Raw genomic sequence first — 22,691 nt, forward strand, 5'->3', positions numbered from 1 at the left:
ATGGAAGAGTTGAAGTTGATGGAAGAGTTGAAGTTGATAGAAGAGTTGAAGTTGATGGAAGAGTTGAAGTTGATGGAAGAGTTGAAGTTGATGGAAGAGTTGAAGTTGATGGAAGAGTTGAAGTTGATGGAAGAGTTGAAGTTGATGGAAGAGTTGAAGTTGATGGAAGAGTTGAAGTTGATGGTGAGGTGAGTTGATGGTTGATGTTGATGGAAGAGTTGAAGTTGATGGAAGAGTTGAAGTTGATGGAAGAGTTGAAGTTGATGGAAGAGTTGAAGTTGATGGAAGAGTTGAAGTTGATGGAAGAGTTGAAGTTGATGGAAGAGTTGAAGTTGATGGAAGAGTTGAAGTTGATGGAAGAGTTGAAGTTGATGGAAGAGTTGAAGTTGATGGAAGAGTTGAAGTTGATGGAAGAGTTGAAGTTGATGGAAGAGTTGAAGTTGATGGAAGAGTTGAAGTTGATGGAAGAGTTGAAGTTGATGGTTGAGGTGAAGTTGATGGAAGAGTTGAAGTTGATGGTTGAGGTGAAGTTGATGGAAGAGTTGAAGTTGATGGAAGAGTTGAAGTTGATGGAAGAGTTGAAGTTGATGGTTGAGGTGAAGTTGATGGAAGAGTTGAAGTTGATGGTTGAGGTGAAGTTGATGGAAGAGTTGAAGTTGATGGAAGAGTTGAAGTTGATGGAAGAGTTGAAGTTGATAGAAGAGTTGAAGTTGATGGAAGAGTTGAAGTTGATGGAAGAGTTGAAGTTGATGGAAGAGTTGAAGTTGATGGAAGAGTTGAAGTTGATGGTTGAGGTGAAGTTGATGGAAGAGTTGAAGTTGATGGTTGAGGTGAAGTTGATGGAAGAGTTGAAGTTGATGGAAGAGTTGAAGTTGATGGAAGAGTTGAAGTTGATGGTTGAGGTGAAGTTGATGGAAGAGTTGAAGTTGATGGTTGAGGTGAAGTTGATGGAAGAGTTGAAGTTGATGGAAGAGTTGAAGTTGATGGAAGAGTTGAAGTTGATGGAAGAGTTGAAGTTGATGGAAGAGTTGAAGTTGATGGAAGAGTTGAAGTTGATGGAAGAGTTGAAGTTGATGGAAGAGTTGAAGTTGATGGAAGAGGTGAAGTTGATGGAAGAGTTGAAGTTGATGGAAGAGTTGAAGTTGATGGAAGAGGTGAAGGATGGTGTTACTCTCTGCTGTGAACATGGAGAGGTGTTTTTAGATGACAGACAGCTGGTACAACAGTGATCCAGCTACTACAGTGTTCCAGCTGGTACAACAGTGATCCAGCTCCTACAGTGTTCCAGCTGGTACAGCAGTGATCCAGCTACTACAGTGTTCCAGCTGGTACAGCAGTGATCCAGCTACTACAGTGTTCCAGCTGGTACAGCAGTGATCCAGCTACTACAGTGTTCCAGCTGGTACAGCAGTGATCCAGCTACTACAGTGTTCCAGCTGGTACAGCAGTGATCCAGCTACTACAGTGTTCCAGCTGGTACAACAGTGATCCAGCTACTACAGTGTTCCAGCTGGTACAGCAGTGATCCAGCTACTACAGTGTTCCAGCTGGTACAACAGTGATCCAGCTACTACAGTGTTCCAGCTGGTACAACAGTGATCCAGCTACTACAGTGTTCCAGCTGGTACAGCAGTGATCCAGCTACTACAGTGTTCCAGCTGGTACAGCAGTGATCCAGCTACTACAGTGTTCCAGCTGGTACAAGCAGTGATCCAGCTACTACAGTGTTCCAGCTGGTACAACAGTGATCCAGCTACTACAGTGTTCCAGCTGGTACAACAGTGATCCAGCTACTACAGTGTTCCAGCTGGTACAGCAGTGATCCAGCTACTACAGTGTTCCAGCTGGTACAACAGTGATCCAGCTACTACAGTGTTCCAGCTGGTACAGCAGTGATCCAGCTACTACAGTGTTCCAGCTGGTACAGCAGTGATCCAGCTACTACAGTGTTCCAGCTGGTACAACAGTGATCCAGCTACTACAGTGTTCCAGCTGGTACAACAGTGATCCAGCTACTACAGTGTTCCAGCTGGTACAACAGTGATGCAGCTACTACAGTGTTCCAGCTGGTACAACAGTGATCCAGCTACTACAGTGTTCCAGCTGGTACAGCAGTGATCCAGCTACTACAGTGTTCCAGCTGGTACAACAGTGATCCAGCTACTACAGTGTTCCAGCTGGTACAGCAGTGATCCAGCTACTACAGTGTTCCAGCTGGTACAACAGTGATCCAGCTACTACAGTGTTCCAGCTGGTACAGCAGTGATCCAGCTACTACAGTGTTCCAGCTGGTACAACAGTGATCCAGCTACTACAGTGTTCCAGCTGGTACAACAGTGATCCAGCTACTACAGTGTTCCAGCTGGTACAACAGTGATCCAGCTGCTACTACTACAATGTTCCAGCTGGTACTAAAGTGCTAAAAGCTGATTCTCTCTCTCTCTCTCTCTCTCTCTCTCTCTCTCTCTCTCTCTCTCTCTCTCTCTCTCTCTCTCTCTCTCTCTCTCTCTCTCTCTCTCTCTCTCTCTCTCTCACACACACATTACATTACATTACGCGCTAAATCCTCATAAAACCTGCCGTGGGTATCGGGGAGTAGTTGTCGTGTACACTAGTACGTTACCTGGCCTCTCATACACTAGTACGTTACCTGGCCTCTCATACACTAGTACGTTACCTGGCCTCTCATACACTAGTACGTTACCTGGCCTCTCATACACTAGTACGTTACCTGGCCTCTCATACACTAGTACGTTACCTGGCCTCTCATACACTAGTACGTTACCTGGCCTCTCATACACTAGTACGTTACCTGGCCTCTCATACACTAGTACGTTACCTGGCCTCTCATATACTAGTACGTTACCTGGCCTCTCATACACTAGTACGTTACCTGGCCTCTCATATACTAGTACGTTACCTGGCCTCTCATATACTAGTACGTTACCTGGCCTCTCATATACTAGTACGTTACCTGGCCTCTCATACACTAGTACGTTACCTGGCCTCTCATATACTAGTACGTTACCTGGCCTCTCATATACTAGTACGTTACCTGGCCTCTCATACACTAGTACGTTACCTGGCCTCTCATATACTAGTACGTTACCTGGCCTCTCATACACTAGTACGTTACCTGGCCTCTCATACACTAGTACGTTACCTGGCCTCTCATACACTAGTACGTTACCTGGCCTCTCATACACTAGTACGTTACCTGGCCTCTCATACACTAGTACGTTACCTGGCCTCTCATACACTAGTACGTTACCTGGCCTCTCATTCACTAGTACGTTACCTGGCCTCTCATACACTAGTACGTTACCTGGCCTCTCATACACTAGTACGTTACCTGGCCTCTCATACACTAGTACGTTACCTGGCCTCTCATACACTAGTACGTTACCTGGCCTCTCATACACTAGTACGTTACCTGGCCTCTCATACACTAGTACGTTACCTGGCCTCTCATACACTAGTACGTTACCTGGCCTCTCATACACTAGTACGTTACCTGGCCTCTCATACACTAGTACGTTACCTGGCCTCTCATACACTAGTACGTTACCTGGCCTCTCATACACTAGTACGTTACCTGGCCTCTCATACACTAGTACGTTACCTGGCCTCTCATACACTAGTACGTTACCTGGCCTCTCATACACTAGTACGTTACCTGGCCTCTCATACACTAGTACGTTACCTGGCCTCTCATACACTAGTACGTTACCTGGCCTCTCATACACTAGTACGTTACCTGGCCTCTCATACACTAGTACGTTACCTGGCCTCTCATACACTAGTACGTTACCTGGCCTCTCATACACTAGTACGTTACCTGGCCTCTCATATACTAGTACGTTACCTGGCCTCTCATACACTAGTACGTTACCTGGCCTCTCATATACTAGTACGTTACCTGGCCTCTCATACACTAGTACGTTACCTGGCCTCTCATACACTAGTACGTTACCTGGCCTCTCATATACTAGTACGTTACCTGGCCTCTCATATACTAGTACGTTACCTGGCCTCTCATACACTAGTACGTTACCTGGCCTCTCATACACTAGTACGTTACCTGGCCTCTCATATACTAGTACGTTACCTGGCCTCTCATACACTAGTACGTTACCTGGCCTCTCATACACTAGTACGTTACCTGGCCTCTCATACACTAGTACGTTACCTGGCCTCTCATACACTAGTACGTTACCTGGCCTCTCATACACTAGTACGTTACCTGGCCTCTCATACACTAGTACGTTACCTGGCCTCTCATACACTAGCACGTTACCTGGCCTCTCATATACTAGTACGTTACCTGGCCTCTCATACACTAGTACGTTACCTAGCCTCTCATACACTAGTACGTTACCTGGCCTCTCATGCACTAGTACGTTACCTGGCCTCTCATACACTAGTACGTTACCTGGCCTGTCATACACTAGTACGTTACCTGGCCTCTCATACACTAGTACGTTACCTGGCCTCTCATACACTAGTACGTTACCTGGCCTCTCATACACTAGTACGTTATCTGGCCTCTCATACACTAGTACGTTATCTGGCCTCTCATACACTAGTACGTTACCTGGCCTCTCATATACTAGTACGTTACCTGGCCTCTCATACACTAGTACGTTACCTGGCCTCTCATACACTAGTACGTTACCTGGCCTCTCATACACTAGCACGTTACCTGGCCTCTCATATACTAGTACGTTACCTGGCCTCTCATACACTAGTACGTTACCTAGCCTCTCATACACTAGTACGTTACCTGGCCTCTCATGCACTAGTACGTTACGTGGCCTCTCATACACTAGTACGTTACCTGGCCTCTCATACACTAGTACGTTACCTGGCCTCTCATACACTAGTACGTTACCTGGCCTCTCATACACTAGTACGTTACCTGGCCTCTCATACACTAGTACGTTACCTGGCCTCTCATACACTAGTACGTTACCTGGCCTCTCATACACTAGTACGTTACCTGGCCTCTCATATACTAGTACGTTACCTGGCCTCTCATACACTAGTACGTTACCTGGCCTCTCATACACTAGTACGTTACCTGGCCTCTCATACACTAGTACGTTACCTGGCCTCTCATACACTAGTACGTTACCTGGCCTCTCATACACTAGTACGTTACCTGGCCTCTCATACACTAGTACGTTACCTGGCCTCTCATACACTAGTACGTTACCTGGCCTCTCATACACTAGTACGTTACCTGGCCTCTCATTCCACGAGTTATCTTCTTTAATATTAAAACTTTGTACCGACGCGCTCAGTGCAAAGCCAAATTAATTTCGTAATATTCGTGTTAAGGATTTTCGTGTGTCGTTGTGGTCACAGAGGAAAAGTCAGTGTAGACGTGTGTCGTAAGAGAATGAAAGAGGGATTAGTGTTGTTTGCAAGAGCTAGCTCTAGCTCTCTCTCTATGTGTCTCTTCACGCTATGTTGACTAATGTTTAACTAGCAGAGTGAAAAAAGAGTGAGAGTGAAGACAAGAGAAGGGAGTAAAGACGGCAAACCATACCCCGGCCGGGATTGAACCCGCGGTCAGAGAGTCTCAAAACTCCAGCCCGTCGCGTTAGCCACTAGGCCAGCTAGACAACCTTTCTATGGTGTAGAAATATACCTAGTTGGATGAATCTTATTGTGGCTAGCTGGTCTAGTGGCTAACGCGACGGGTTGGAGTTTTGAGACCCTCTGACCGCGGGTTCAATCCCGGCCGGGGTATGGTTTGTTTGCAATCGTGTCATTACGATTTCGTGAGTCATAAAGACGGCAAGAGTGAAGGCAGTGACAAACACCACGACAGTGTTTACGTTAATCCCGAAGTAAACTTGAGGATGTGATCAGTTTGGTGAGCTGAGACCCTCGTTGGAGGTGCCACGCTCAGTACTCTCTCTCAGCAGCCAGAGTGCCAGTGTCTTAGCAAAGCGTGCCAACCCCGGCGCCTCCATGCTAACAGTGACATGCTGCGTTAATTGTGGCACTGCTGCTCTGCGGTGATATTCAGAAAAATCAGCGACCGCATAGGAATATGCAGATGCCGGAGAAGTGAATTAAAGGGTATTGTGAGCACTGTGTTCGCTGTGGCACTGTGTTCACTGTGGCACTGTGTTCACTGTGGCACTGTGTTCACTGTGGCACTGTGTTCACTGTGGCACTGTGTTCACTGTGGCACTGTGTTCACTGTGGCACTGTGTTCATTGTGGCACAGTATTCACTGTGGCACTGTACTCACTGTGGCACTGTGTTCATTGTGGCCCTGTGTTCTCTGTGGCACTGTGTTTACTGTGGCACTGTGTTCACTGTGGCACTGTGTTCACTGTGGCACTGTGTTTACTGTGGCACTGTGTTCACTGCGGCACTGTGTTCACTGTGGCACTGTATTCACTGTGGCACTGTGTTCACTGTGGCACTGTGCTCACTGTGGCACTGTGCTCACTGTGGCACTGTGCTCACTGTGGCACTGTACTCACTGTGGCACTGGGAAGTCATCAGTCAAGGTTGAGGGACTGTCTAATAATCTTTATTTCATTACTACTGCTTTCCTCTGTATTTGACTGAAAAACTCTACTCTATCAATAAAGACACCAAACTGTCGCACACGTGTCTTAATCTTCAACTTGTCGGTATTATACCTTTTTCGATAATAAAGAAGCACTAAGCACGTCAGGATCGTGTAGCTCCTGGCGAGTTGGAGACAGTCAGGTTTGATGCGAGGGATGTGTGAAGGTCACACATCTCACGTTACGCTTCGAAACATCACCTCAAGAGCTAAGTCTTTATCAACTTTTTTAATTTGTGACAAGTGACCTTTTAACAGACACAGGTGTGTGTGTGTGTGTGTGTGTGTGTGTGTGTGTGTGTGTGTGTGTGTGTGTGTGTGTGTGTGTGTGTGTGTGTGTGTGTGTGTGTGTGTGTGTGTGTGTGTGTGTGTACTCACCTAGTTGTACTCACCTATTTGTGGTTGCAGGGGTCGAGTCATAGCTCCTGGCCCCGCCTCTTCACTGATTGCTACTAGGTCCTCTCTCTCCCTGCTCCATGAGCTTTATCATACCTCGCCTTAAAACTATGTATGGTTCCCGCCTCCACTACGTCACTTTCTAGGCTATTCCATGGCCTGACTACTCTATGACTGAAGAAATACTTCCTAACATCCCTTTGATTCATCTGAGTCTTCAACTTCCAACTGTGACCTCTTGTGTCTGTGTCCCATCTCTGGAACATCCCGTCTTTGTCCACCTTGTCTATTCCGCGCAGTATTTTATATGTCGTTATCATGTCTCCCCTGACCCTCCTGGCCTCCAGTGTCGTCAGGCCGATTTCCCTGTGTGTGTGTGTGTGTGTGTACTCACCTAGTTGAGGTTGCGGGGGTCGAGTCCGAGCTCCTGGCCCCGCCTCTTCACTGATCGCTACTAGGTCACTCTCCCTGAGCCGTGAGCTTTATCATACCTCTGCTTAAAGCTATGTATGGATCCTGCCTCCACTACATCGCTTCCCAAACTATTCCACTTATTGACTACTCTGTGGCTGAAGAAATACTTCCTAACATCCCTGTGATTCATCTGTGTCTTCAACTTCCAACTGTGTCCCCTTGTTACTGTGTCCAATCTCTGGAACATCCTGTCTTTGTCCACCTTGTCAATTCCTCTCAGTATTTTGTATGTCGTTATCATGTCCCCCCTATCTCTCCTGTCCTCCAGTGTCGTCAGGTTGATTTCCCTTAACCTCTCCTCGTAGGACATACCTCTTAGCTCTGGGACTAGTCTTGTTGCAAACCTTTGCACTTTCTCTAGTTTCTTTACGTGCTTGGCTAGGTGTGGGTTCCAAACTGGTGCCGCATACTTCAATATGGGCCTAACGTACACGGTGTACAGGGTCCTGAATGATTCCTTATTAAGATGTCGGAATGCTGTTCTGAGGTTTGCTAGGCGCCCATATGCTGCAGCAGTTATTTGGTTGATGTGCGCTTCAGGAGATGTGCCTGGTGTTATACTCACCCCAAGATCTTTTTCCTTGAGTGAGGTTTGTAGTCTCTGGCCCCCTAGACTGTACTCCGTCTGCGGTCTTCTTTGCCCTTCCCCAATCTTCATGACTTTGCACTTGGTGGGATTGAACTCCAGGAGCCAATTGCTGGACCAGGTCTGCAGCCTGTCCAGATCCCTTTGTAGTTCTGCCTGGTCTTCGATCGAGTGAATTCTTCTCATCAACTTCACGTCATCTGCAAACAGGGACACCTCAGAGTCTATTCCTTCCGTCATGTCGTTCACAAATACCAGAAACAGCACTGGTCCTAGGACTGACCCCTGTGGGACCCCGCTGGTCACAGGTGCCCACTCTGACACCTCGCCACGTACCATGACTCGCTGCTGTCTTCCTGACAAGTATTCCCTGATCCATTGTAGTGCCTTCCCTGTTATCCCTGCTTGGTCCTCCAGTTTTTGCACCAATCTCTTGTGTGGAACTGTGTCAAACGCCTTCTTGCAGTCCAAGAAAATGCAATCCACCCACCCCTCTCTCTCTTGTCTTACTGCTGTCACCATGTCATAGAACTCCAGTAGGTTTGTGACACAGGATTTCCCGTCCCTGAAACCATGTTGGCTGCTGTTGATGAGATCATTCCTTTCTAGGTGTTCCACCACTCTTCTCCTGACAATCTTCTCCATGATTTTGCATACTATACATGTCAGTGACACTGGTCTGTAGTTCAGTGCTTCATGTCTGTCTCCTTTTTTAAAGATTGGGACTATATTTGCTGTCTTCCATGCCTCAGGCAATCTGTGTGTGTGTGTGTGTGTGTGTGTGTGTGTGTGTGTGTGTGTGTGTGTGTGTGTGTGTGTGTGTGTGTGTGTGTGTGTGTGTGTGTGTGTGTGTGTGTGTGTGTGTGTGTGTGTGTGTGTGTGTGTGTGTGTGTGTGCGTGTGTGTGTGTGTGTGTGTGTGTGTGTGTGTTTGTATGTGTGTGTGTGTGTGTGTGTGTGTGTGTGTGTGTGTGTGTGTGTGTGTGTGTGTGTGTGTGTGTGTGTGTGTGTGTGTGTGTGTGTGTGTGTGTGTGTGTGTGTGTGTGTGTGTGTGTGTGTGTGCGTGTCGTTCAACACACACACGACGTCACAGTCTTCCTCACAGTTAATGGATTATTGATCAACTACTCAAACTTTAATCCACTAACTTTCAACTTTTAACGAACAATTAAAATAGAATAACGAGTGATCTACTCTATACTTATAAGACCTAAGTGGTCGGCTAACGAGGTTTAAAGCCTATCGACCACACCATGGTCATCGAGGTACCAAGTCACCTGTTTACCACAAGTCAAGAATACTTTAATGGCTAAAATAACAATTAATGCAAACTACTAGTGTATATAAACTGAGAGACATGCACCTCTCAGTGTATATACACTGACTGTTGTAGTGAATATCCTATCTGAGGTGACTTGGGGCACTGAGAATGGTGACAGGAAGATATGAGATCCCTGAAGTCAAGACTGTTGTAAGTTGACTTGAGAACACTGTCAGGAACGTCTCTTGTTTGCCTTCAAGTCCTGGTGAGGTGCGTCATTGCACCACCTGTGTGGTTCTGGTGAGGTGCGTCACTGCACCACCTGTGTGGTTCTGGTGAGGTTCGTCACTGCACCACCTGTGAGGTCTTGGTGAGGTGCGTCACTGCACCACCTGTGAGGTCTTGGTGAGGTGCGTCATTGCACCACCTGTAAGGTCTTGGTGAGGTGCGTCACTGCGCCACCTGTGAGGTCTTGGTGAGGTGCGTCACTGCACCACCTGTGAGGTCTTGGTGAGATGCGTCACTGCACCACCTGTGAGGTCTTGGTGAGGTGCGTCACTGCACCACCTGTGAGGTCTTGGTGAGATGCGCCACTGCACCACCTGTGTGGTCCTGGTGACGGGCGTCACTGCACCATCTGTGAAGTCCTGGTGTATGAAATGAGCCTATTAAATTTGAGTGAGAACACGACTAGAGGAGACATGATAACAACGTTTAAGATCCGCAGATTAGACAGAGCAAGACAGATTGACAGACAAGGGCACAGGGCAACTGGGTCACAGAGCTGCTAGAGCACAGAGCAACTGGGGCACAAACGGAAGATAACACAGATAACATTACTGCAGTACCACTGTGAGAGCCTCACCAGCCAGGAATGTAACCACATTATTCTACTCACACAAAACTCAACCCCATTTTAGCCACCGAAAGATTTTGTGCCAATACGAAGAATAGGTCAGACTCACGCCCGAGGAAATTACATATTGAAAAAAGGGAATCGACGAGACGGAATATAAAGGCTCTGAAAATCCCCCCGTTGTTACTCAGCATCGAACGCCAGCGCTGAGAATGCAAGCGCTGAGAACGCCAGCGCTGAGAACGCTAGCGCTGAGAACGCCAGCGCTGAGAACGCCAGCGCTGAGAGCGCCAGCGCTGAGAACGCCAGCGCTGAGAGCAAAATTCTCTTAACGTGCCTAAGTGTAAAATTGAGGTAAAAGCTGAGACTGGAACCATTATTTGAAACACCTGGAGTGTACCTGGAGACGGTTTCGGGGGTCAACGCCCCCGCGGCTCGGTCTGAGACCAGGCCTCGTGGTGGATCAGGGTCTGATCAACCAGGCTGTTACTGCTGGTCGCATGCAAACTGACGTATGAACCACAGAACGGCTGGTCAGGTACTGACAGGAAGATCTGTCAACTGAAAGTTGTGATTCATGTTCTCACAGCTGAGAATGATGCTCGATGGTCTCACCTTCAGAAGGTGAGACCATATATATATATATATATATATATATATATATATATATATATATATATATATATATATATATATATATATATATATATATATATATATATATATATATATATATATATATATATATATATATATATCGTAATTTACTTTCATAGTTCAGTATGTGATCGTATTCTTTTACCCATCTTCCTCCTTATTCACTTTTCCTTCCTTTTTACCCTCTCTCTTCCCCTTTCTCTCTCTCCCTCCCCTCTGCTCCCCTCTCTCTCTACAACCCAACCTCCCCTCCCCTCCCCCACCCTTTTCAGTAATTTATTGCATTGCTTGGTAAATTCGAAAAATTTAAAACCTTGCAGTCTCTTGAATTGCAAGACCAGATCAATCCTTCGCGAGTTCCTCGTTCAATTCGCTATCCAATATTTTACATCCCACGAGTGGAACCGGAGCTCACTCTTATTTCTCAACCCCCCCAAAATTTTGATTGGAGCACCAAATTTCATTTTTAGCTTTTTTCTAGCCACAGTTTAGACTGCACCTCATAATATTCTTTCCAGTTTTTCTGTCAAAGTTTGTTATGTCAAAAAATGGAACTGACTTTGCTAACAGTAGAGTCAGGTTAAGTCTACCTTGTAAAAGAGATTCGATCGATCTTCTGATACGGACGCCAAAATTCGGTAATATTCGGAGAAGAAAAGTGTTAATGTGGTGAAGGTATGTCTAACTCGATCACTGCCGGGCCAGTGTCACTGCTTTGATGTCCCCCTCCCTTAATTACGCTAGACGAGGCCCCCCAAAAAAAGGCATTGCAGTGATTTAGAGCTGCCATTGTGAAGACTCCAGTGAGCGATGTTATGCTTGTTGTGGTACAGAGCTTGATAATAGATACCTATAACTTGCTTTACAAAGACATGTAACGAACAGCAATCAAGGACCTGGGACCCTGGTTACTTCCAAGTGACGTTCGTCACTGCACCATCTGTGAGGTGGTCCCAGGACCGAATCGTTTTCTAATAAATAAATTAAATAAATAAATATATATATATATATATATATATATATATATATATATATATATATATATATATATATATATATATATATATATATATATATATATATATATATATATATATATACATGTCGTTCAGTTGTGCCATTGTTTCAACAAACTTGACGAGCGATTAGTTTAGCATCGCTGCGTCAGACAAAGTTTAATTGGTTACTATGTTGTGAGTTGACTCTTAGTCAGCTTCCTGGTGGCCTGTGTCTCTGTCTTTGAAATACTCACAGGGATGTTAGGAAGTATTTCTTTAGTCGTGGTGATGTCAGGAAGTGGAGCAGCCTGGAGAGTGATGTAGTGGAGGCAGCATCCGTACACAGCTTTAAAGAAGAGATTCGATAAAGCTCTTGGATCAGGGAAAGAGTGGACCTAGTGGCGACCAGAGAAGAGACGGGACCAGGAGCTATGAATCGACTCCTGCACCCACTACTAGGTAAGTACACACACACACACACACACACACACACACACACACACATCACTCCTGTCTTCCCCTGATATTCTTCCCTCTTACACAGACCACAGAGCTCCCCTGGATATATCATTATAACCCCAAATATACCAAGAAATACCCCAGATATTACATTATCTTTTCTCCCAGTACACCCCATATATTTATCTTAAGATATCCTTAAACATTTCAATATCCCTCATACACAGTACACTATATATATACCAAGATATCCCCAGATATATCATTAGGGCTCCATATATTCCTGGATGTCCCAAGATATATCACTTGTGCAACATCTGGTTATTTTTATTGTAAACGTTTCGCCATCCAATGGCTTTATCAATACAAATTCTTGGACATAATTAGAAAACAGAAGAACTATATACAAAAGATGAGGTAATCAGTTCCTCAGCCTTGGAGGTAGTGTTTACAACACCGTGGTTGTAGAGATTCTGAAGCACAGGTAAGGAGACTGGCGCTTATATAGGCGTCAGTTGATAAAGCCACTGGAGGGCGAAACGTTTACAATAAAGATAACCAGATGTTGCACAAGTGTCTTAACTTTCATCTTGTCGGTATTGTATACCTGTCTTGCACAAGATATATCAGTAGAATCCCAAATATCACTTAATATTCTCCCACGATTGGTAGCGCACACAATTCACACTCTGAGGTCCGTGATTCGATTCCCGGTACTGGTGGAAGCATTAGGACATGTTTCCTTAAGTCATCTGCTGAACCTGTTCACCTGTTAGTAAAATAGGTACCTGGGTGTTAGTCGATTGGTATGAGTCGCATCCTGGGGACAAAATTGACCTAATTTGTCCGAAATGCTCAGCATAATAAGCGGCTTTCTATATAGTAGTATGTCATTGATGTCAGCTATGGTCTGTATAAGTTGTATCATAAAGGTTATTGTTATTATTATTATTATTAGTAGTAGTAGTAGTAGTAGTAGTGATATTAGTGGTAGCTGCGTGGTAGTAACTTGATAATGTTGGTAGTAGTAGTAGCAGTGGTAATTGGTGGTGGTGGTGGTGGTGGTGGTGGTGGTGGCGGCGGTGGTGGTGGCGGTGGTGGTGGTGGTGGTGGTGGTGGTGCAGCCGGTGGTGAGTGGTGGCGGTGGTGGTGGTGGTGGTGGACCGGTGGTGGTGGTGGTGGTCGCGGTGGTGGTGGTGGTGGTGGTGGTGTGGTGGTGGTGGTGGTGGTGGTGGCGGTGGTGGTGGTGGTGGTGACAGTGGTGGTGGCGGTGGTGGTGGTGGTGGTGGTGGTGGTAGGTAGTGCCAGTGGTGGTAGTGATGGTAGTGGGTGTGGTAGTAGTGGTTGTGGTGATAGTGGTTGTGGTAGTGTGTCGTGTTAGCAGTGGTAGTGATAGTGTGCTTGATGAGTGGTGGCAGTGTGGTAGTAGTGGTGGCAGTGGTAGTAGTGGTTGTGGTAGTGGTGTGAGTGATGATGGTGGCAGTGGTAGTAGTGAGGATGTGATGAGTAGTAGTAGTAGTAGCAGTAGTAGTAGTAGTAGTAGCAGTAGTAGTAGTAGCAGTAGTAGTAGTAGTAGTAGCAGTAGTAGTAGCAGTAGTAGTAGTAGTAGTAGTAGTAGTAGCAGTAGTAGTAGTAGTAGTAGTAGTAGTAGTAGTAGTAGTAGTAAGACATAAACCGTGTGTCTTTAAGTTTTCGTTAAACTTAATTCCTCCTGCTGAGAGAAATCCCCTCCCCATCACTCTCTTCCCCATAATCCGCAGGATTGCCCCATCATCCCCCCCCCGATGAGTATCAGGTCACTGCCCAACTCTTAGTCCTTCCCAAAACACAACTCTATATAACAATTCCTTTTTATATATATTTTTATTAAAAAAAATACACTTCGAAGTGAGAGAACACGAAACTCGGCTCATGGGTGAACACTAAACACGCATGGGTCACACTGAGCCTGGGTAGTGGGTAATGCGTGGTAATTAGGTTAAACTGGGGATTCCTGGAACAGCATCAAAGCTAAGGTGGTCGAGGGGGAGGGGGGGGCAGGAGGTTTAAAGAATATCGACTACACGAGGGTCATCAAGGCCATGAGGTGACCTCAACACCAGACATGAACAAATTAATCTCTAAAATACGGATTCACCTGAACCGACAGCGTATATACGCCGAGACATACGATTATACACACCTTTTATAATATATATATATATATATATATATATAATATATATATATATATATATATATATATATATATATATATATATATATATATATATATATATATATATATATATATATATATATATATATCGATACCTGGTGAAAGTGAATTTTTAAATTACTAAGAAAGAGTTTGAATAAGAGGCAAATTAGTAGATTAGATAAGATTTTTATATATGAAAAAGGGTGTCAGTAGTCAGGCCTGGATAATCAATCTATACTTCAGTATCATCTAAGGTGATATTTTAAGCAGAGGTGTGGTGTTAAGGCCTAAATACCCGTGTGTATTAGGCCTATCAGAGCTTTAATATATGTTGTCTATGGTAACAGCAGCAGAGCTCTCTGCTGTTAAAACAGACATTTTACTGACCAATACACAGACGAGAAGACAAGTTACGGAACACATTTCGCCCATGTATCGCTTCACAGAGTCATGTATCAGCTCATACACACACATGTGCACACACACATGTGCACACATTCAAGTGCACACTAACCCATAAAAATTATACACATGTACACAGTACTAACTCAGTATTAATATATTCAAATTACAGTCAACGTGTATAAGTACAAAGCAAATGTTTGCCGGTGTATTAAGCGTGCAACACACGCAACACACCAACACATGCAACACGTGCAACACACAGGTGTTGATGCATGAAATACTCTCGCTTCCTCTTTACTCTTATTTCACAAACAACGTCTTTGCTCTATATTTTATTATTCTCTCTCTCTCTCTCTCTCTCTCTCTCTCTCTCTCTCTCTCTCTCTCTCTCTCTCTCTCTCTCTCTCTCTCTCTCTCTCTCTCTCTCTCTCTCTCTCTTTCTCTCTCTCTCTCGCTACACCCGTAGGAGTTATTCATCACCTAGGGGACTAGTAGTCAATCAAGTCTGATCCGAGGATGAGGAGAGCAACTCATGTTCTATGGATCAAGAGCCCTTCACCAGCATCAAGGGACAACAAAAAATTACTAGTCACTCATTTAAAAATTCTTTCCATTCTCTTTTGTTAACAAATGATCAAAGAAAATGGGCACAAAGTCGTTTTCTTTATGCACAATGACAGAAAACAGTGATACACCGACGTGAGTGAAACAGGACAACAACAGTGACAACAGACGTCAGTGATCTAACGCATAAACAGGGACAACGAAGGTCACTGAACTAACACAGCAACAGTGGCAACAGACAACGGAAAATTGGGCCCTCTGCAACATGTTTCAAACAGCCAAGGAACGCCTGAACTGACTCAGGTCGTCCAAGGTCACTGAACCTTGAAGTTCAAACTGCGAAAAGAACCTTTAGTCAGGAAGCTTGTTAATCATTGGCCCCCATACCCATCCTATAGGCAGTAGCCACCCCATACCCATCCTGCAGGCAGTAGTTGCCCAATATCCATCCTGTGGACTGAAGTCAAAGATTACAGAGGTACATAATGGGTCCTGGACTGGGTTAAAAGTTTTCATTAGCTAAGCAAGTTACAATGGAAATAAGGCAAGGTAATGTGGAGAAACCCCGGCTGTCATACTCCAGCCTCATCGAGCAGACAGACATCACCCGGCTGTCAGCCTCAAGCAGCGAGATCACCAGTGAGCAGGAGCCTCAGTCAGAGGATACTACATCACGGATGGAGCCCAGGGTCATCATTCCTGCCTCAGCATCGAGGTAATGTTAAGGACAGGCCTTTGCACAACCGACTCTGCTACACTGAAACCCCTGCACCACAACAGCAAGCACAGCAGGCTGTGTGCTGCAGGATCAGGCTACAGCAACCAATGACGCCTTACCTTAGCCTAACAGATCAGCACCAACCACGCTGCATTACACCTCAGTCCTAGTAATGTTGCCAGTCACAGTCTTCAACGAGGTCGTATCCTAGTTGGTAAGAAAACAATGAGATATTCATAGTCATTGTGAAGACTTTCGTGAGTATATACATAAACATACCCGAGTTCCTTAGTTTACCAGCAAACATACGCAACCACTCTACACAGAACCCAGAGGCAATCATGGGAGACCAGACGCAATCATGAGGGACCAGAGGCAATCATGGGGGACTAGAGGCAAACATGGGAAGGCCAGATGGCTTCCCCATGATTGCCTTCCCATGACTGCCTCCCCATGATGGCTTCCCCCATGATTGCAGACCATCAAGCTTCTATACAGTGGACCACTCAGGATGTGAGACACAAGATCCAGTTGCTGATTGACGGAATATTCATCTTAAACACCAGAAACCCTAATCTGATCACAGCACAGCCTCCGCCTTCCATCGGCTTTCACCTCGACGATGATGGCGCAGTAGCCAATCAAAGCCGCATCTAAAACTTGAAGCAGAATGACCAAAACATCCGGTTAGGGATGGTACGGACGGCTCATTACTGGAGCAATACCCAAGAATGTAATTGAATACGTAAGTACTATTTCTCACTACTAGTACTGTCTGCTGACCAGAGGTGCTGGCCACACCTAGTGTCTTCCTGGTGGTCAGGCATCGTCCCACATGCAAAGAAGGGCCCGAGAAGAGACGAAATTTTCAGAAGCTGTGCCGCTGAGACCACCGGATCAAACTTCCAGCTACACTGGCCCACGAAATCGCAATAATACGATCGCAAACAAATCACCGAACGGGCGGGGTTTGAACCAATAGCGAATGAGTCCTAAAACTGGCTTATAAGCAAGACATTTCTCGCCTGTATAATAGATGCCTGCAGTCGACTGAAGAAGCCTACTTTGAAGGCGAAACGTTTCTGAAATAAAGACTATTGAACCGGTGCGCAGTTGTCTTCCTCATTTATTTCTCGGTGAAATAATGGTATTGAGCACCACTGTTATAATGTAGCTAACTGTGTTATCACACGAGCAAAGCATTCGATTCTAGGAGAGAAGGAGTCCATCCCCAGCCAGTGGGGGAGGACACACCAGCTCCCGTCCTGGGTCTATGAACGGTACCCAGACCCGTGCATCACTGACCCTCCTTCGTCAGATAGTGACGGGTCGGTAATGATCACTGGCGATCATCAGCGCGTAGTCCCAATAAAAAAAATTTGTGCTAATTGTCTTCAAACCCGTAACTGCCCAGTAGAAGAGAGAGAGAGAGAGAGAGAGAGAGAGAGAGAGAGAGAGAGAGAGAGAGAGAGAGAGAGAGAGAGAGAGAGAGAGAGAGAGAGAGAGAGAGAGAGAGAGAGAGAGAGAGAGAGAGAGAGAGAGAGAGAGAGAGTAGAGAAGATAATAAAAATATAGACTGAAAGAAAGGGTATCTTGTTTTTTCAGTTGATGTTTCGTATCCCACGATGGACGTCAGAATGGATACTACCGTGGGCTGCCCACACACCTCCCTCCCACCTACCCACACCCACGATGAGTGTGTGGCAGATACTACCGTGAGCTCCCCACTCACCTCCCTCCCACCTACCCCTCACCCATGCAACCTGTTGTACGCTCTCTCCCACGCAACATAAAGAAAAACCGCACCATATTCACTGGAACTTCCTCGTATAAACACTTCAGACATTCCAGCCGCTTCATCCTTCTAACTCGCTCAAAGTTCCCTCTTCCTATTGAAACTTCCCACTAAGTAACAAGAGAGAGGGGGGAGAGGCAGCGTGTGTGTGCGTGGGAACACAGACGTCGTAGATCTGCTCAATTCCCGTCAACTCAGCAACCTGTTGTGCGTCCACCAGAGGAGTATATAAGGCCGGGCGCGCACCCCGTCTGATCAATATCGTCTACGGCTCTGGCAAGGACCGGTCTGTGCGTGCGGCCGTGCGTGCGTCCACGTGAACTGGTAAATAAAAACTCCGCTACAGCGCACCCCTATGCGTCCATTCCCCAGCGCTGATGACTGATAACTCACCCGAAGTAACGCTACTTGAGGACTCGTGTGTTGCACGAAGCTTCGCCTCACACCGTTGTGCTGTGCTACCATAGCCAGAATTTACGTGACTGATTCCCAGATACTGAAATGCGTAATCAAAACAAATTCCGCACACCATATGTAACTCTTTGTGCTTTGTTTGATTTTTTTTGAGAATAAAGTACACTGAGCAGTGAGGGAAGAAGTGATAACAGTGAACTATAGGGAACATTATTCTTTTTATGTATCTACATTCACTGTACGTTATTAGGTAAACGTTGATTGTTGTTGTTTGGGTCACTAATACAATGTCGGCCACACACTGAGATACATTGAAGGACCAGTTGCAGCAGTGATTGTGTTGAAACTGCAACTAGTGATTGTAGCAACCACAGTCATGGTTTTATTGTGATTGTAGCAACTACAGTTGTGGTTGCATTGTGATTGTAGCAACTACAGTAATTGTAATTGTAGTAACTACAATCGTGACTGTAGCCACTACACTAGTGACTGTAGCAACTACAGTTGTGATTGTATCGTAATTGTAGCAACTGCAGTCGCGACTGTAGTCACTACACTAGGGACTTTAGCAACTGCAGTTGTGGTTGTATTTTGATTGTATCAACTACAGTTGTGGTTGTATTGTGATCGTAGCAACTACAGTTGTGGTTGTATTGTGACTGTAGCAACTACAGTTGTGGTTGTATTGTGATTGTAGCAACTACAATCGTGAAAGTAGTCATTACACTAGTGACTGTAGTAACTGCAGTTGTGATTGTATTGTGATTGTAGCAACTACGGTCGTGACTGTAGCCACTACACTAGTGATTACAGCAACTACAGCAGTGACTGTGTTATGACTGTAACTATTACAGCAGTGACTGTCTGACGATTGTTGCAACTACAGTAGAGAATGTGTTGTGACTGTAGCGACTACAATAGTGATTGTGTATCCCACACACACACTGTATCACTCCCACACACTGTATCACTCCCACACACACACTGTATCACTCCCATACACTGTATCACTCCCACACACTGTATCACTCCCACACACCTTATGTATCACTCCCACACACCTTATGTATCACTCCCACACACCTTATGTATCACTCCCACACACCTTATGTATCACTCCCACACACCTTATGTATCACTCCCACACACCTTATGTATCACTCCCACACACACACTGTATCACTCCCACACACTGTATCACTCCCACACACTGTATCACTCCCACACACTGTATCACTCCCACACACACACACTGTATCACTCCCATACACTGTATCATTCCCACACACTGTATCACTCTCACACACTGTATCACTCCTACACATTGTATCACTCTCACACACTGCATCACTCCCACACACACACTGTATCACTCCCACACACTGTATCACTCCCACACACTGTATCACTCCAACACTCACACTGTATCACTCCCATACACTGTATCATTCCCACACACTGTATCATTCCCACACACTGTATCACTCCTACACATTGTATCACTCTCACACACTGTATCACTCCCACACACACACTGTATCACTCCCACACACTGCATCACTCCCACACACTGTATCACTCTCACACACTGCATCACTCCCACACACACACTGTATCACTCCCACACACTGTATCACTCTCACACACTGCATCACTCCCACACACACACTGTATCACTCCCACACACACACTGTATCACTCCCACACACTGTATCACTCCCACACACTGTATCACTCCCACACACTGTATCACTCCCACACACACACTGTATCACTCCCACACACTGTATCACTCCCACACACTGTACCACTCCCACACACTGTATCACTCCCACACACTGTATCACTCCCACACACTGTATCACTCTCACACACTGCATCACTCCCACACACTGTATCACTCCCACACACACACACTGTACCACTCCCACACACTGTATCACTCCCACACACTGTATCACTCCCACACACTGTATCACTCCCCCACACTATATCACTCCCACACACTATATCACTCCCACACACTGCATCACTCCCACACACACACTGTATCACTCCCACACACTGCATCACTCCCACACACACACTGTATCACTCCCACACACTGTATCACTCCCACACACTGTATCACTCCCACACACTGTATCACTCCCCCACACTATATCACTCCCACACACTATATCACTCCCACACACTGTATCACCCCCACACACACTCTATCTCTTCCACACACACTGCATCACTCCCACACAGTGTATAACTCCCACACACTGTATCACTCCCACACAGTGTATAACTCCCACACACTGTATCACCCCCACACACACTATCACTTCCACACACACTGCATCACTCCCACACACTGTATCACTCCCACACACTGTATCACTCCCACACGCTGTATCACTTCAATACACTGTATCACTCCCACACACTGTATCACTCCCACGCACACTGTATTACTCCCACACACTGTATCATTCCCAGACACACTGTATCACTCCCACACACTGTATCACTCCCACACACTGTATCACTCCCACACGCTGTATCACTTCAATACACTGTATCACTCCCACGCACACTGTATTACTCCCACACACTGTATCATTCCCAGACACACTGTATCACTCCCACACGCTGTATCACTTCAATACACTGTATCACTCCCACACACACTGTATTACTCCCACACACTGTATCATTCCCACACACTCTATCATTCCCACACACTATCACTCCCACATACTGTATAACTCCCACACACTGTATCACTCCCACACACTGTATCACTCCCACACGCTGTACCACTCCCACACACACTGTATTACTCCCACACACTGTATCATTCCCACACACTCTATCATTCCCACACACTATCACTCCCACACGCTGTACCACTTCCACACGCTGTATCACTCCCACACACTGTATTACTCCCACACACTGTATCATTCCCACACACTCTATCATTCCCACATACTATCACTCCCACACGCTGTACCACTCCCACACACGCTGTATCACTCCCACACACTGTATCACTCCCACACACTGTATTAACAGTTAAGAGTCATGTGCATTATTCCATCCTTTAATTCATCACCTGGACCCAACTGTACCAAACTGTAGCCAACCATCCTACAATGACATCTCCTACATTGACATCTCCTACAATGACCTCTCCGACACTGACCTCTCTGACACTTTTCTATCCTACACTCCACTATTCTACACTATCACCATCCACTACTATCGCAGCAAAAGATGGGAAGATAAGGATAATTGAAGTAGGATGGAAAGGATTGTTTGGAAGGAGTGGCGGGGAGAGGGGATGGGATGCGAAGAAGAGGATGAGGATAAGGGGTATTACTGACATGGACAGAATGGATGGTTGAGGGGTGTTACTGATATGAATGGAGTGGATAGGCAGTGGACAGGGAGCACGGAAGGAGGGACACATTGACCAGACTTGCTTATACGAAAGGTAAATAAGGAAATGAATGGATAAATAAAGAAGAAAATACGTAACTCATTTCCATTTCTAAATCGATCGGAAGGAACTGTCGCAGCCAATGGTTACGAGAAATCTGCTTTCAGAGATGTGCAGATGGTTGAACACATACACAGTTCACAGCTGGTGAGAAAAAAGGTCTGACAGACTAAACCTGGGACCATCACTTAAGTACAGTCAACGTTTCCGTGACATGTCACCTAAACCGTGAATGCATTTCGATAAATGTCCTGCCACGTCTGCAATTCTCTTCCGCCCACTAGGGATTTCTCTCAGAAAATTTTGGTGTTAACATGCAAGGTTCGTGTCAAGAGAGTCTAGTAGCGCTGTTATCTGCCTGAACTTCACTCACCTCTTGCCTTCCTGGTTGTTCCAGTTAAACAGAATAAAATATACAGTATCTGGAGAAATTCCTCTACTATCTAGGATGTTCTCCTAAATAACGTGGCCCATCTTGTCAGACGCCATGGAGAGGTCCATGCCGTTCTTGCAGCAATACCTTAGTGTTCCTGCCCTCTTCACGTAATATCTAAGTGTTATTTCGTTCTTCCCGTAACACCTGAGTGTCCTTCGTAACACATGAGTCACCAGCAGATACTAGGAGTTAACATTAAGATAGAGAGAGGGAGAGAGGTTCATTCGTCTCTCAGATCGAAGAACACGGTAAAGCCTGAGTCAGACCGGGGGATGATCAACCCGTCACTGCTGAAGAGAGGCGCTGACCACCTAGCAGATAGTTTCACTGCAGTCTACCAACTTTACCTAGAGAATAACACAGTCACTGGTGTATTTTAAGTGAGAAGG

The 22,691-nt window shown here is 45.7% G+C and overlaps 1 protein-coding gene across 6 annotated transcripts in view; it reads left to right on the forward strand.

Annotated features, from left to right (window-relative positions):
* LOC128693234 (calsenilin) overlaps window positions 1–22,691 on the forward strand; it is a 317,652-nt gene that overhangs the window by 215,156 nt on the left and 79,805 nt on the right. For 2 of the 6 annotated variants that reach the window (XM_053782757.2, XM_053782760.2), the window contains exon 1: window positions 18,202–18,283. The exons of the other annotated variants lie outside the window; for them this stretch is intronic. The gene's annotated coding sequence lies outside the window, so the exon portion shown is untranslated. Of the gene's footprint in view, window positions 1–18,201; window positions 18,284–22,691 lie in introns of those variants that run through there. 6 annotated transcript variants of the gene reach the window in all.

The sequence above is a fragment of the Cherax quadricarinatus genome, chromosome 28 (assembly GCF_038502225.1).
Source record: "Cherax quadricarinatus isolate ZL_2023a chromosome 28, ASM3850222v1, whole genome shotgun sequence".
NCBI classification, from domain to species: Eukaryota; Metazoa; Arthropoda; class Malacostraca; order Decapoda; family Parastacidae; genus Cherax; species Cherax quadricarinatus.